The sequence below is a fragment of the Haliotis rubra genome, unplaced genomic scaffold, assembly GCF_003918875.1.
Source record: "Haliotis rubra isolate DU_JTF1 unplaced genomic scaffold, ASM391887v1 Scf1557, whole genome shotgun sequence".
Lineage (NCBI taxonomy): Eukaryota > Metazoa > Mollusca > Gastropoda > Lepetellida > Haliotidae > Haliotis > Haliotis rubra.
The window spans coordinates 63245-78695 of NW_025765511.1; positions in this window are offsets into that span (position 1 = coordinate 63245).

A 15451-nucleotide genomic window follows, 5' to 3' on the forward strand; every position below is an offset into this window, starting at 1 on the left:
GGCTTCACTACACCAGGGGGCCAACTGATTGAATTAGCAAGCCAAGGCGAGACAAAACAAAGTGAAACTGTGTGGAGAAAACTTACTTCACTAAAGATAAATTCCAAATGTGTAACCAAAAGGGGATCACGTGCTGGACAGAAGAGGAAACTAAAGAAGAATACTCCAGATTGCAAGAAAACAACTTTTGCATTCTGTTTGATCAATGCCCAGTCTGTGAGAAACAAATCAACTATTATTCATGATTACATATTAGACCACAATCTCGACATACTCGCTATTGCCGAAACATGGCTTAAATGTAAGGACACCTCTGTGATTACGGACACACTTCCATCTAATTATGACATCATTAACGTTAACCGACCACGGCGCTCTGGAGGAGGTGTCGCAATTATCCACAAAAAAATCATATACAGTGAAGGTAAATCATATGGAGAAATACACGACGATGGAGGTAGTTGAAGCCACATTCTCCGGTGGATTGAAATCACTAACTCTTACCGTTATCTACCGCCCCCCAAAGTCAAGTAAAAATCAGACCACTTACAAGGATTTTCAGCAAGAATTCGTGTCTGTCGCCGAGACAAAATTGTCTCTATGTCATGATTTTATGATTGTCGGAGACTTCAACATTCACATGGAAGATCCGAATTGTACCGATGCTTGCAATTTCAAGGAAGTATTGGACAGTCTAAACCTTCAACAGCACATACGTGAACCAACCCATAGAAGTGGTCACGCTCTTGATTTAGTCATCTCAAGACAGGCTGAGCAGACAGTCAAAACAGTCACTGTGAAAAACCATATGATCTCTGACCATTATTCAGTATTTTGTGAACTTAACCTCCCAAGAGCTGCCCCTATGAGAAAAATGATTAAATACAGAAAAACGAAAAATATTGACCTACATCGTCTAAATTGTGACCTACGAAAACGTTTTACTGAAAACGATGTTGTTCAAACGGGGACCATTAATGATCAAACAAATGAGTTCAACCAAATTCTCTCAGAAACGATTGAAGCACATGCACCTGTACAGAAAAGGGTTGTTACCATTCGACCTGATACAAGCTGGTATACAGATGAAGTTCGAGCTACCAAGCGAGAGAAAAGACACGCTGAGAAACTCTGGAGAAAAAGCACTTGGAAATACATCGTCAGATGTACAAGGCAGCCAGAGATAAACACAATGCCCTCCTAGTTCAAACTCGTACGCAACATATTAACTCCCGCATAGCTCAATCTTCTTCCAATCCGAAGGCTCTGTTCAAAGAGTTGAAATATCTGTTACATAAAAAGACAGACATTCTGCCTAATCATACCAGTGAACTGGATCTTGCGAATCGTTTTGCTGATTTCTTCACTACCAAGATTGAGAACATCCGTGTCGACCTACAACAGAACCAACCGAACATAATAACTCCAGATAAAAGTTCAATGGACAGTGCCTTAGTACCATCAGACCAACATCAGAAAGTGAGATAGCACGCATAATAAAGAAGAGTCCATCAAAGTCATGTGAATTAGATCCGATCCCAACATGGATCTTACAATCTGCATTGGACTCTATCTCACCTACGTTAGTGGCCATGTTCAATACATCGCTGGCTGCATCTGAAGTACCAAGTACTTTCAAAATGGCTCTTATTCGTCCACTTATCAAGAAAACTTCACTTGATCCAAATGACATTAGAAATTATAGGCCGGTGTCTAACCTACCATTTCTATCAAAGGTACTTGAGAAGATTGTAGCAATCCAAATCAAAGAACATCTGGAAAAAAAACAACCTGATGGAAGAGTTCCAGTCTGCCTATAGAGAACACCACAGTACAGAAACAGCACTCCTTCATGTGCAAAATGACATCCTTTCTCATCTCGACAATCAGAGAGTAGTACTTCTTGTTCTTCTAGACCTGTCAGCAGCCTTCGATACAATAGACCACAGTATCCTTCTGTCTCGACTTGAGAAGACTGTTGGTATCACCGGACCAGCATTGATGTGGCTTGAGTCATATCTAAAAAACAGAACTCAGTCAGTGGAAGTGGGTGAGGCCGTGTCGGAAGAAAGGTGGTTATCATATGGCGTTCCACAGGGTTCAGTCCTTGGACCACTCTTGTTTACCATCTATATGTTGCCACTAGGTGATGTTTTCCGGAACCACTGCATTGACTTTCAGTGCTTTGCAGATGACACCCAGAGCTGTATCGCCTCCAGGATTGTATCACTTCAGGACAAGATAACGAAGCTGGAAAGCTGCATCAGTGACATCAAACTAAATGACAACAAAACGGAAGTATTCATTGCTGGGCCAAAGCACTTACAGGAACGTATGACAGAATTCTCAGTCAATATTGGACCTGTGAATGTGCCTGCCTCTTCCCAAGTGAAGAATCTAGGAGTTGTTTTTGACTCCCACATGACCATGAACAAGCAGGTCACCCAAATGTGCCAGTCTTCTCACTATCATCTTCATCAGATTGGTAAACTAAGACGATATCTTTCAGATGAAACCGCCAAAACTCTCACTCAAGCAACAGTCATATCTCGCCTTGACTATGCCAATTCACTTTTGTTTGGGATAGCAGCTTCCCCCTGGTTCATCGACTCCAGGTTATACAAAACACAGCCGCCAGGATAATAACTCGTTGTCCTCGAAGAGACCACATCACCCCCAGGTTAAGAGAACTGCATTGGCTACCCGTTGCCAGACGCATAAAATTCAAGGTGCTTACCATTATCTACAAGTGCCTGAAGACCAACACTGCTCCATCTTACTTGTCATCTCTTCTAAACAACCATAGACCAACAATAACTCTTAGATCACAAGATAAAGATCTGCTTATCACCAGACCATCCAGGACCAAATACGGGGACCGCTGCTTTGAATGTGCAGCTCCCATGCTATGGAACAACCTCCCTATGTCGCTAAAATCCGCCCCAAGTCTACCAACTTTTCGAAAACATTTAAAGACACATCTATTTGAAATGAAATAGACTGATTTGCACAAGCGCCTGTGAGCAGCCTAGCTGGAACTCGGCGCTATAGAAGTAGATTATTATTATTATTATTATTATGCCAAATTATCGTTACCATGACAACCCTGTGTTATTTCACCTTATGTAAGAGAGTAATGCAGATGATACTGTCGGCTGTAAATTTTGATAAGTTGCTTCATCGCTATCAATAAACACTGGGTATCTATACAATTATATGTGTGATCAAAGGCCATATGATAGATTATGTGGTCTCTGGTGTGATGGAGGAGAACTTGCGTCGCTAGTTTTCTCGATAATCTGAACACATGTATGTAGCGTGAAACCGGCAGATACTTTAGAATAAAGTGTTTGCCCTACCTGTAACAACGATGTCCCGTGTCTATAAAAGGGATATAATGTGGAGATGAATGACATGTACTTTTATCTTGGCCCGTTTATGATGATACATACTGCGATCTTTCACAATAATCCCTCTGGCTATCAGATTGAAGGTGCGTTTTAAACATAACCGGTATTTCTATTATTGTATTTATAAAGTTCTTCGAACGTTCTCCATATACGTCCGTCATATACATCGCGCACTACCCTTTTCTCTTTTGATCTTCTCAAACGACTGTTACAAGTTCGAAGAATCTTGGTCAAAGTAGAAAAGTCTTAAGACTATTCCCTACAATTCTGTAACTTACACATTGTACCCTAAATGGGTAGAGCTTTCGTTCGGGGGAATATCAGAAGGACAACGATACAGTTATTTCCAATGTTGTAGAAAGATCTCCACTTACTTAGGAAAACACTGAGATATTGTATTCATGTCGGAATGATATTTTCAGCATCTGTCAGATCAGAACCTGAACATGCGATGTCCGCGTCTGTGGACCCGTGAAGATCCGCGGTAGAATAGCCCTTCAGCAACTCATGCTTGCTATAAAAGGCGACGATGCTTGTCGTAAAAGGCGACTAACGGGATCGGGTGGTCAGGCTTGGTTGACATATGTCATCGGTTCCCAATTGCGCAGATCGATGCTCATGATGTTGATCACTGGATTGTCTGGTCCAGACTCGATTATTTACAGACCGCCGCCATATAGCTGGAATATTGCTGAGTGCGGCGTAAAACTCAACTCACTCACTCACTCCGCGTCTGTGTCAGACTAAAGGCCTATAAGATGTTTAGCAACACTGGGGCGTAATAGCCATAGATCTTCTCCAAACAAGGGAATATACATCTTGTGAGAATGACTTCTTCGACAGGGAAATTTACAGCAATGCGACATCACAATTAATTACGTGATATTTACTCGCAATCTGAGTTATGGATCGTCAATTTAAACAGGACAATATATACGAATTTCACAAAAGGCACGGAGGTCCAACATGTCTGTGATATACTCAGAGAACGCACCCGCCTGTGCTATCCGGTCATAATCGCTACTCGATAAAAACAATTTTTCATTTCATGTCTCACAGAATACATAATTTGATATGGCATTGTTTCTTATTGTATACTTTTGCGTTAGTGAAACAAACTTTAAAGTTTATGTATGGCGTTTATTACAGCAAGTGCAATAATATTCCAATTATGTACTGCCACAATTATTGTACAGTAGTGATGTGCGAGCTGAACAGACTTAAGAAATTACGAGTTGGTTCGTGTAGCATATTTGACTGTGCTCCAAGAGAGACAAAGTGCTATTCTTTTTGGGCAGCTAGGGACACTTGCTAGGACAAAGGGGCACCGCATCGCCCTTTGTTCACCACTGAACCTTTCAATCCCTCGAAACATGCACCTCACAAGATTTGCCAACACCACAGACAAGTCGTAACTGATACTGGTAGCAAGAGCGAGTGCAGCTTAATGAGGCGTGTTAGCTTGCGTAATACCGCTTTCTTTGTCAGGCTCTTTGGTGATAAGAATATTTAGGTCATGTGAACGTTGATTTCAAACGTACTAAAATGTGTGAAAGTGAAATTACATGAGCCAAGTAATTCACATGATGGAAACATATGATCATCTTGCTTGAATACAGGTAACATGATGGTGTATGAACCGTTCATATACATACCCCTGAAATCCGATATGATACATAAATATCTAAGGTGTGTAAACATTTGCAAATTTGAAAATTTACTTGTATTTCCCCACCTAAGTAAATTCACATGTTTCCAACCCGAGTAAACTTAGAACGAAATCGGAAACTTCAGCACCCACTGAAATTCAAAGGAATGCATTGGAAATACTGTATGATCATGTATTTACCGGGGTATCTGTTTTGCAATTCATATTTGGAAATCCCTGACAATCCGGTCAGGGCATACATGAACGAGGTGCTTGTGCATACGATAATGTACGATGAGCATATGTTTCAAAGGTATAGATTCATATGAAATATATGCCCGAAGTTAGGAAATATCTGAACACATACGTAAACCCGGTCATGGCATGTATTTCCTACTGTATTTACGTATATTTCAATGGTTAACTATCCGGTTTTTGGTGCTGTGGAAGTATATTTGTGTGCCTGATATATTTAGAATTTTATTGGACTTCAAAGTGAGGGTTTTGAGAGGAAGGACATATGTCCCTGTGGCACCCAGGGGTTTTTAATCAAGGATAGATACACGGCCAGAGCACTAGCGGTGTCGCGGAGTATTCTTAACACACTAGCTCGGGATACTCCATGGAGATCCCTGATTTCACTGAGGAAAATCCCTTTTGCCAAATACCTCTGTGTACACAACACTTGCAGGGAGGTCGGAAGAGCATGTGAACGCCTTGTTCAGTTGAGGCTCTAACGTTCTGCACAGTTAGAAAACAACATGAGTGTCGAGCACGTTCGACCTGTCTCAAAATTTCTCAGGTCTTCTTTGTTAGCGCGTTTTAATCAGTTGCAGTGCCATAATCGTTGACGCCATCTTTGTAGTGTTTACGACCTCCTAAAGCATTTACGACAGGTCAATCGGGGTCCTAAATTTTGGGCTGTTTACGACACAGTGTAAATATACGAGGTCTTTGTGAAACAGGGTAAAAAAGTAAGAGATGGTCTACGACCTGCTTTACGAGGTCGTACCGGTAAGAGGGCTTTGTGAAACGGGCCCCTTGAGACCACAGCCACGGACCAATACACAACGAAGTCAAGGAAAATCAAATCTCAAATAGATTGTAACAAAATGAGGAATATTTTTTAAAAAAAGGTAAGAAGTATTCCTAACGTTATGTTAAAGGTCACATGCAACGTAAAACACAACTTTGCAGATTCTGATACCTCTCGGTATGGACTTACCGAAACAAATCATCAAAAATGCAAATTCAACTTATAAAGTTGAAAAATAACGCGATGAAAAAAACCGCACGAAGTCGGAGTTCAAAAGATTCACTAATTTTCCCCAGCGCTTGGGGGAAAAGTGGTTTCAACAGCTGGGCTGCGCTCATAGCACATGCGCAGTGAAATAGGTTCGCGCAGCGGGTTGTCCGGTGAATACTCGGTGAAGGCTTTGGTGTGAGCTAATTTTTTTTAATGTTTTGTTGATATTTCACAGGCGCGAGCTTTTTATGTTATACCAGTAGATTACCGATTTAACTGTTTATATAATTTCATTTGTCTATTTCACCACACGTTCTTCTTACCGAGTCACTTTCTCAGTTCGATACTTAAAAGCAATGTCATTATTTAGCGTTGACAGAATATCTAACTGTGACACAGATATGTCGTTGTCACAGACAAAACTCAGTGTCGGTTTTATTGACACCTATGTGTCTGCCTGCCTGTCTGCTAATGGCAATATTCAATACACAACTTCGATCACTGACCACATGCAATTTGAATACTATGTCATTATTTAGCGTTGACAGAATATCTAACTGTGACACAGATATGTCGTTGTCACAGACAAAACTCAGTGTCGGTTTTATTGACACCTATGTGTCTGCCTGCCTGTCTGCTAATGGCAATATTCAATACACAACTTCGATCACTGACCACATGCAATTTGAACTTAACACCTATCAGGCTATACACCATAAACAAAACGCATTGATTTATGGCCCGAGTTCGGTCTCTGTCACATTATGTAATTAGACAGACAGGCAGGTGTGATACTTGTACACATGACGTGTTATGATGTCTGTTGATTGCAAATTGTTATACACAAGAAAATGAGCATGTATTTACGGTTCATTGCCGGGAATGCTAAAATCGTGACGCTTCTCGGTTCAATGAGCGTAGCCTTCGCGGTACTTGCAATGGCTGTGAAAGTTATGTGAGTATGAGTATGCCCCGTTCTTACCGCTCTGCCTTCTCCAAATTCAGATCAGGTACTGCTTCTCTGCATTTGGAAACCGGCAGATATACAAATGTGAATGTGAATGAGAGGGTATGTTTTCAGTGCAGTGAGAGTGTTGAGGATGAAAGACACGTTCTGTTGCGTGAAAGTTTATATGAAAATGTCTGTTTTAGCTATCCCAACTTCTTAGATCTTTGTGATGATGATAAATTAGTTTTACTTTTTAAACACCATGTATATTTCAGTGCCAAAACCTGCTTTTATATCTTGCAAAGAAGAAAACATATTTTATACGGATAGAATTTATACTGTATGTACCTATATAATTATTTATTATTTAGTATTTATAATGTATTAATACATTCGTCTCTCATAACCCTTAAAGGGTGGCTCACTTATATGCTATATTTTATAAATATATTTATATATGTATTTAATGTGAGGTGAGACTGAAATAAAATATCTGTCTGTCTGCAATGTTATGGTTAAATGAACACGGGGCACCTCACTCGGAGGCTCTGACAAATTACAAAGACAACAGGATTAACGCTCTTTAATTTGGGCACATACAAAAATATTAATACAGCCATACGTTTTCATAATCAGTATACATTTTCTTGAATTCGACATTAAATTGTCATTATCCATAGTAAATCACATTTCTGTCAATCTACGTCGAGCTTAAGACAATTTGAGAAGTTCAGACACGTGGTCTGTGTAGGCGATGTCCCCGATGATGTTGTTCACAAGGCCCTTCAGGATTAACTTGACTCTAACCTGCGCACCTGCCATCACGAATATGTGTACGATAGTTCGGTGTCAGTTTGCAACTTAAATATTATAGCAATGTTTTTCGAATTAAATACATCTGAAATAAAAACGCCACTTAAATACAGGTCTAAACAAGCGAAGAAGATAAAGATGCCTGCTACATATTGAAGTTGGAAGATACCATAATGTACCTAGGGAAGAAATAATGTGTCAATTGTTTATCTTTAAATCTTAATCGAATAGAAGACTGGTTCAAGTCTTAATAAATTCTATGTTCTATTCTGTTCTGATAAATACTCTATTATAACAATGTTTTGAAAAGAAATGTATCTACTCCCGGCATGGATTATGCTTCCCGGCACCGTATCTTTAGCTTTGGCGGTACTCCCCTAATTAGCTCTCCCCGGGAAATCCGAAATATACATTTTAGCCTTCCCGGGACATCTGAAAATCACATTTTAGCCTTCCCGGTACGACACCGTATTTACAAAACCTAACATCTCTATATATACACACACACAATGAGCCGTGAAGGCATCGGCAAATGAACCAGCCGTTACACTTGAGTGCACACCCACCCGCTCTGACTTGGTTCGGTATCCCGGCTGGGTTCGTTTCTAGGGAAGTAAACCCAAGTACAAAATTTGCACTTTTGATTTGCGATTGTACGCTTTTAATTTTGTTTATATGTTTTTTCATAATCAGCAATGTATATTATATGCCATAAATAAGTGATAACTGTGTTTTAATTATGTTTGATTTTTGGGTTGCATGTGACCTTTAAGCAATCCACTCCTTTGATGATCTCCTAGGTGCATTATCGCGATAATGACATCGCGAGATATCGAACGAGCCTACAGCTCAGCAGGAACAGAAATCGTGACAATTGTTGTGAAAAATGAAAGCTATATGTTCTCACAATCTGCTGTCATTTAATTTTGTCACCTGCTTTGCCTAGCCTCCGAGTGGGCCTAGGACAAATGCCACCCGGACAAATGCCACCTAGGACAAATGCCACCCAAATAAAAATAAAAACCACCAACACAATAACATTTTTAAAAAGTCAACATTACTATGAAATCAAAATTTTACATGAAAATCAACTTTTTTATCAAAGTGAATATATTTTTTTAAGAACCCAAATTATTCATCAAAGTCTACATAATTTTACAACAAAATCAACATTAAAATCAATATGGGTGGTAATTGTCCTCTCTGTAATGGTAAAATAACTGGGTGGCTTTTGTCCTGCTCCCCTTCCGAGTTACAACTTGTTTTCATAGACGATTCTGTCGTAATTGCCTGGTGTCGCTGGGCCTTATTTGTTCGAGCCAGCCGCTAGTGATAGTGAAATCTATGATCAGCCTCGCTCATCTCGGTTACGGTTAATTACTTCAACCTAAACAGTGCGACATTAGGAAGGGTGGAAGCCCATCAGATGCCGTTAATTTCCTCGGTAGTTCTTGTCTGATTGTATTAAAGTATCAAAGCAGTGTGGGTCTTGCAGGTTTTCTAATGCCTGGATGGTATAATGACTGATCATAATTGATCCCATTTCTGTGGGTTTTTTACCTCGATATTATTCACGTCATTTAAAAATATGACGTATAATATTAAAAAATGACATTTGATCTATTTGAATCCGTAAACTAAACAACCCCACTTTGCCATTGCTAGAAGACTCTGAAAATTTACTTAGGTGAATAGGTACACGTGTTTTAGCACACAGCAAATGCTTATGTGTATTTCTTATGCAACAATGAAGTTCTGTCCGTATTCTCAAAATAGTGTCGGCCCATAGGTTTTCACATGCAATACAGCAATTAATACTCCCTTGTTGTAACCCGTGTTAGGTGGTATAAACCTACACATGTTATTTGTCATCATTCACTTGATGGTCAGTTAATGAATTTAAAACAGGTATAATTAGTGGTAACCCCACTTGGATAACCCGACAAAGGTTCCCATTTTTCATTTCTTGTGTCTGGAGTAAATACTCAACATTATAAACATCGATCAAAGGATTAACCCATAACACGCTGATTGATTAATTACTTTTATCTTACACAGAAGATTTGTCAAAAGGTAGTGTTCATGTATGTAGATTTACTAATCTATACTGAATACACTCTGTCGTGTCGGTGTCTGCGTAAAACAACTTTCTTCTTTCAAAGGATTAACCGCCAAGACATTGATTGATTGCTCATTATTGGCTAACTAAATTACTTTTTTTGTAAAGAATGGTGGACATTATGCGATTAGTTCCCGGGTATGCTATCTTGGGTGACCAATGAGACTATATACCAATGTGAAATACCTGAATCGATATATCACTTTTCGTAAACATGTATTAGATGTATCATTTGGAACAGCTGCAGGTGAATGGCATATCACTCGTTTTTGTGGATATTGACGGATACATTCCTCGAACAAAGTAATAGCCTGACATTGTTCTTATAACTCTTATCTGTTTTAATTTTAATAATTGCATTTTGTTTTTATTCATTTGTCGTGGCATTCAACAGAATCATTGTTTTCGTCGTGAATTAATGAGACAGACAACATACACTAGGGCGTGTGTGCGAATTATGATTTACATTGGCAAACTATAAAATGTCTAGATATTACAGTTATAAGTATAGGCAGATCGCCTGATTTTTATTTAGTTTCAAAATGCATACAAGTATGATAATAAACTAATTAGGATTATAAGACCAAATATAAAGACGCACGTTGACTAGTATCTACATACTGGTGAGTGGACGTTAACCACGTGAATGTAGCAAGAAATTTATTGCGCAGTATTGTCACTTCGACCCCCACCTCGCTTCCGAGGAAGAAATCGTTATGTTACAAGTTGTGTCATGCCAAATCCTGTTATTATGATTCAAATACATATTTAACTACGAGTAGAAAGTAGTTTTGATTTTCTAACTTGATGAAAACAAACCATATTCTCATTCATTCTTCAACAGACTTTAGCCCGTGATGTTACGATTATTAAAAATGGCAGCGCCCTGTTGCGAACATCCGCCAGTCTGAGAATAAATGCTATTTAGGTTTGTTTTCACCGAGTTACAAAATCAAAACTGCTTTCTACTGGTAGTAAAATATGTATTTGATTGATGGCCAATAGGATTTTGCATGATATATCTTATAACATAACAATTTCTCTCGTGGAAGCGAGGTGGGTGTCAATATAACACTACTTACAATATTATTGTCACTTCCACGACAACCTCGCTTCCGAGAAAGAAACCGTTATGCTTCAAGTTGTGTCATGGAAAATCTTTTTGGTCATCAATCATATATATATTGTACTACAACTAGTAAGTAGTTTTGATTCTTTAACTTCCGCGAAGCGATCTGAACACATTTAAGATATCGTTCCAAGCTTCCACAACGCTCGCTTCGCACTCACAAACATAACCCATTTATCACGAACAACGGGGTCTGGTGGAAATTAGTGCATGGTGACACCATCACTCGACCCCCTAGGAGGGCAACGCAACGATTGACGGCAACGCAACGATTCGTTTTGCTTTGAGTAAGTTTCGTTGTTCAGACCATCCTTTAATGTTGGAATATGGGCGAAAAGTAAATATAAAACAACATGAGCGATTCTGCCCTCTGTGTATTGTACTACCATTGAATCAGAGTACCAATTCTTTATTGAATGTTCATTTTACTGTGATCTGAGAAACAGCCTGCTCCCACAATACTACATAAATAATCCATGTGAAACTAAATTTATCAACTTATTATTGTCTTGCAATTCTACAACTGTTAACAATCTTGCTAAGTTTATATTTCTTGTCCAAGATAAAAATATCTTGGACATCAATGTACAACTTCTAAATGCCACTGAAAGACTTTATATTTCTTGCATTGACAAAAAGAGCGAAGTTTTTTGAATATAGAGTATAAGATTAAATGAGACATTGTACATGTTAGCACACAGCTTAATATTATATATGGCGCTGGATTGTATTGTCATCTTTATAATTGTATAACAGGTCGGTGGCCCTTGTACGAAATTAACTCTCACTCACTAGATATATGCTTACGATGACACATACTTAAACTAAACGTGACAAAATTCACTTTTCACCCAAAACATTGAACATTTAAAATGTGTTCACCACTGCAATTTCGACTAGTCAAGTCGATAATCCTTTCGTTAATCCCTTAAACAATCATTACTAAAACAACACCAAACGTCAAAGACTACCGCCAGTCGCCATAACGCCCCCCATGAAACACTTATGCCGCCCCCATGCCACTATAGCAATGGTGTCAGCCCGATCTGTCGACAAATGAAAAATAGGATGTTGCTAACCGTCGACAAAACAAAAAACCCGGAGTGTCGACATCGCGTGGTCAACATACCGTGACGGTCTTAATTAATGAAAGAGAATGTTTGCTTAGTGGTTTGCAAGTGGCTATGGTGGCTACAGCTATGCTCGTATCATGAGTAAATGAATTAAGTTGATTAAAGAGAATGTCTTTTTAACAATTTGCAAGAGAATTAAGGTTGCAAAAACAGACTATTATTTTACGTTATGCGAGTGGAAGGATTACCAGTTTGGAGTTTAACATGCAACAACATCCGGAAAGATGGGAGTAGAAGGATTATCGAAATGCTGTTGTAAACATTTAGCATTTGGGTATATATAATAGATCATAGATATGTTATTACCACTGTCAAAATGGCAAATGCTATGGTGCGGGTTACATTGATTGACAACATTCAAAGAGGTCAGAATCTTTACCACAATGGAGTCAAGTAGAGAGTCAACAGACGCAGAGCCCAGAAAACATACTGGAGATGTACAGATGCAACCTGTCCATCATATCTGCAGACGCACCACTAGGTGAAAAGGCGACACAGCTGATGGATTACGTTACTACCACCTTGGTAGAAGGTCCATGGACACTGCCAACTTGGAATCATTTTGAAAATGATGGATACAGAACTAACAATAATTTGGAAGGTTGGCACAACAAAATCAACAAGTATGCCATGAAGACACATCCGAATGTATTTGAGGTTGTGCGAATGCTACAAAAAGAACAGTCATCTACTGAAGTAAAAATTCAGCAGATCCAAGGACAGCAGAGAGATCCCGTCCGTAGACGTCGCTACCGAATCATCGACGCTAGGATTCGATCCTTGAAGGCCGACCTTCTTGCCGACAGACTTACTGACTTACATTACACAGACCATGTGTCACAGTTGCTTCATCTTGGCTGAACATTCAGATTACTTTAGTGCAGATATAAAGGAGTTTTGGCAGAAGAAATAACTAGACTCATCTTTCATATATTAATTACTTATACACCTGCAGAAATCACTTATTTATATAAAACACACACACAAATATATTGTGTGAGTTTTATGAAATATATATACAAATATGTTATATTGTGTGATATATGATGCATGTTATATTGACTGAATAAATATATTGTCTACTATATATATCACACTCTGTTTTAATTGGTTTGTTAATTTCGAGAACACTGGGAGTGAAGTCACTCATGTAGAACATCACCTCCCTTTTCCCGGACTGTCGACAAGTAATTTGGACGGATTATTTCTTGTTGTCGACAGTCCGGGCATGAACCCTAGCAATTAGCCCATACAGAACGATAACTTACCATCACCCACCAGTTATCTCCCCTTGCGGATATTTCCAAAATTGGAAATTTTTGGAAACATCATCTTTCCAAAATTGGAAATGTCTTGGAAGCATCATCTTTCCAAAATTGGAAATGTCTTGGAAACATCATCTTTCCAAGACATTTCCAAGCTTGTAAATGTGGATTTTTTTTCCAGTGGTTCTATCCCGGATCTTCACGGGCCCGTTCGTACAATATAAACTCTGTGTCTTTTACTATATACACTTCATGAATGAAGGGTCAAGCTATTTGGAAAACTATTTCCTGAAAGTTGTAAAATCGTCGTTTTTGTTTGAAATATGTACAACTGAGAATGTCTTAGAAACTTTCTTTAAAGTATGGAAAAAACACATCAGGCCGTTGAAATATCATTATTACGTTGTCTTACGTCCGATGCATTCTTTTACAAATGGCACATTTTTTATTCAAATTGTCAATGTGGAAATCCACCTACCACTGCATGTCAGTGATTTCTACGTGCAAGTCACAGGCAGGAGCGTTTGAGATGGAGAAGAATGATCATCAATGGTCTCCTGTGCTCTTCATAGAAAAAAGCAGGTTCAATTTGTCCTTCCATGATGGTCGGCAGAGGATTTATCGTCGCAGTGGAGAGCAAATCACAGCAGTACGTACTACTGGACGTACTCCACTGCACGTGGTCCACGGTAATCTTACAGAACAGCGTTATCGGAACGAGATTCTTGCTCCTATAGCAGGTACTATTCCTGCAAGCTATGGATGGCTTTTATGGTCGACCCTCTGACTGCAAGACGACAATGCTAGGCCTCAAAGGCCAGGATTGTCACGGAATTCCCTAGGCAGCAGGGTGTATAGCGGATGGAGTGGCCAGCATCCTTGCCCGACCTAAACCCAATTGAGCATGCCAGGGATGAACGTGTGTACACATGTCACCGAGCACTAGTGGATCTCCCAGGATTACGTAGAGCTGTAGTTGAGGAATGGAATCCGATTCTGGAAGCTTTCTTTAGAAACTTGATGATGAGCATCAGAACATGGTGCAAAGTTTCTTGGACGGGCGAAGAGGGTACACAAGATATTGAATTGCCAAGTGCTTCATGTTTGTCATTTTCATTTTCGGGGGTTGGTCAATACAACTGATGTTTGCTAGTGCTGTTTGAACTTTTGTCTGTATATCACGATGTGTCACGTTTGTCAACACATTAAACATTATGATGACACTCTTAGTTCTATTATTTCTGAGAAACGTTTCTTTACCTGTGCGTCCCCACGGTCCCCTTATGGTGGCCTAACTTTGGTTGCTAGCGATCTCTGTCCCTTTTTATATTGTGTTCGCCAATTGATAATTTATTTTTAAATACCTACAACCTAGTTTAATAATTATGTGATAATCTAGTTGTTATACTGTCTTTCGATGACAGCTTTCTATAAAGTATTATAAGATTTATTTATTAATTTATGACTTTTCGTCGTCACGATATGGCTGAAATATTGCCGATGTGACGTAAAATTTTAACTCACTCATTCACTCACTCTTTACATGTGCTATATGTCATTTGACCCTATATTAATGACGCCCAGTATAGATGTTATGTGTGCCGCCTCAACCATCTCTACCTTATCTTTACCATAACATCACATTTCTCTATAAGTAAATTAACTCTCTCCTCAATGTACTCATGCTGTCTTGTTTATGTGACCCGTGAAGATCCGAGGTAGAATAGACATCAGCAACC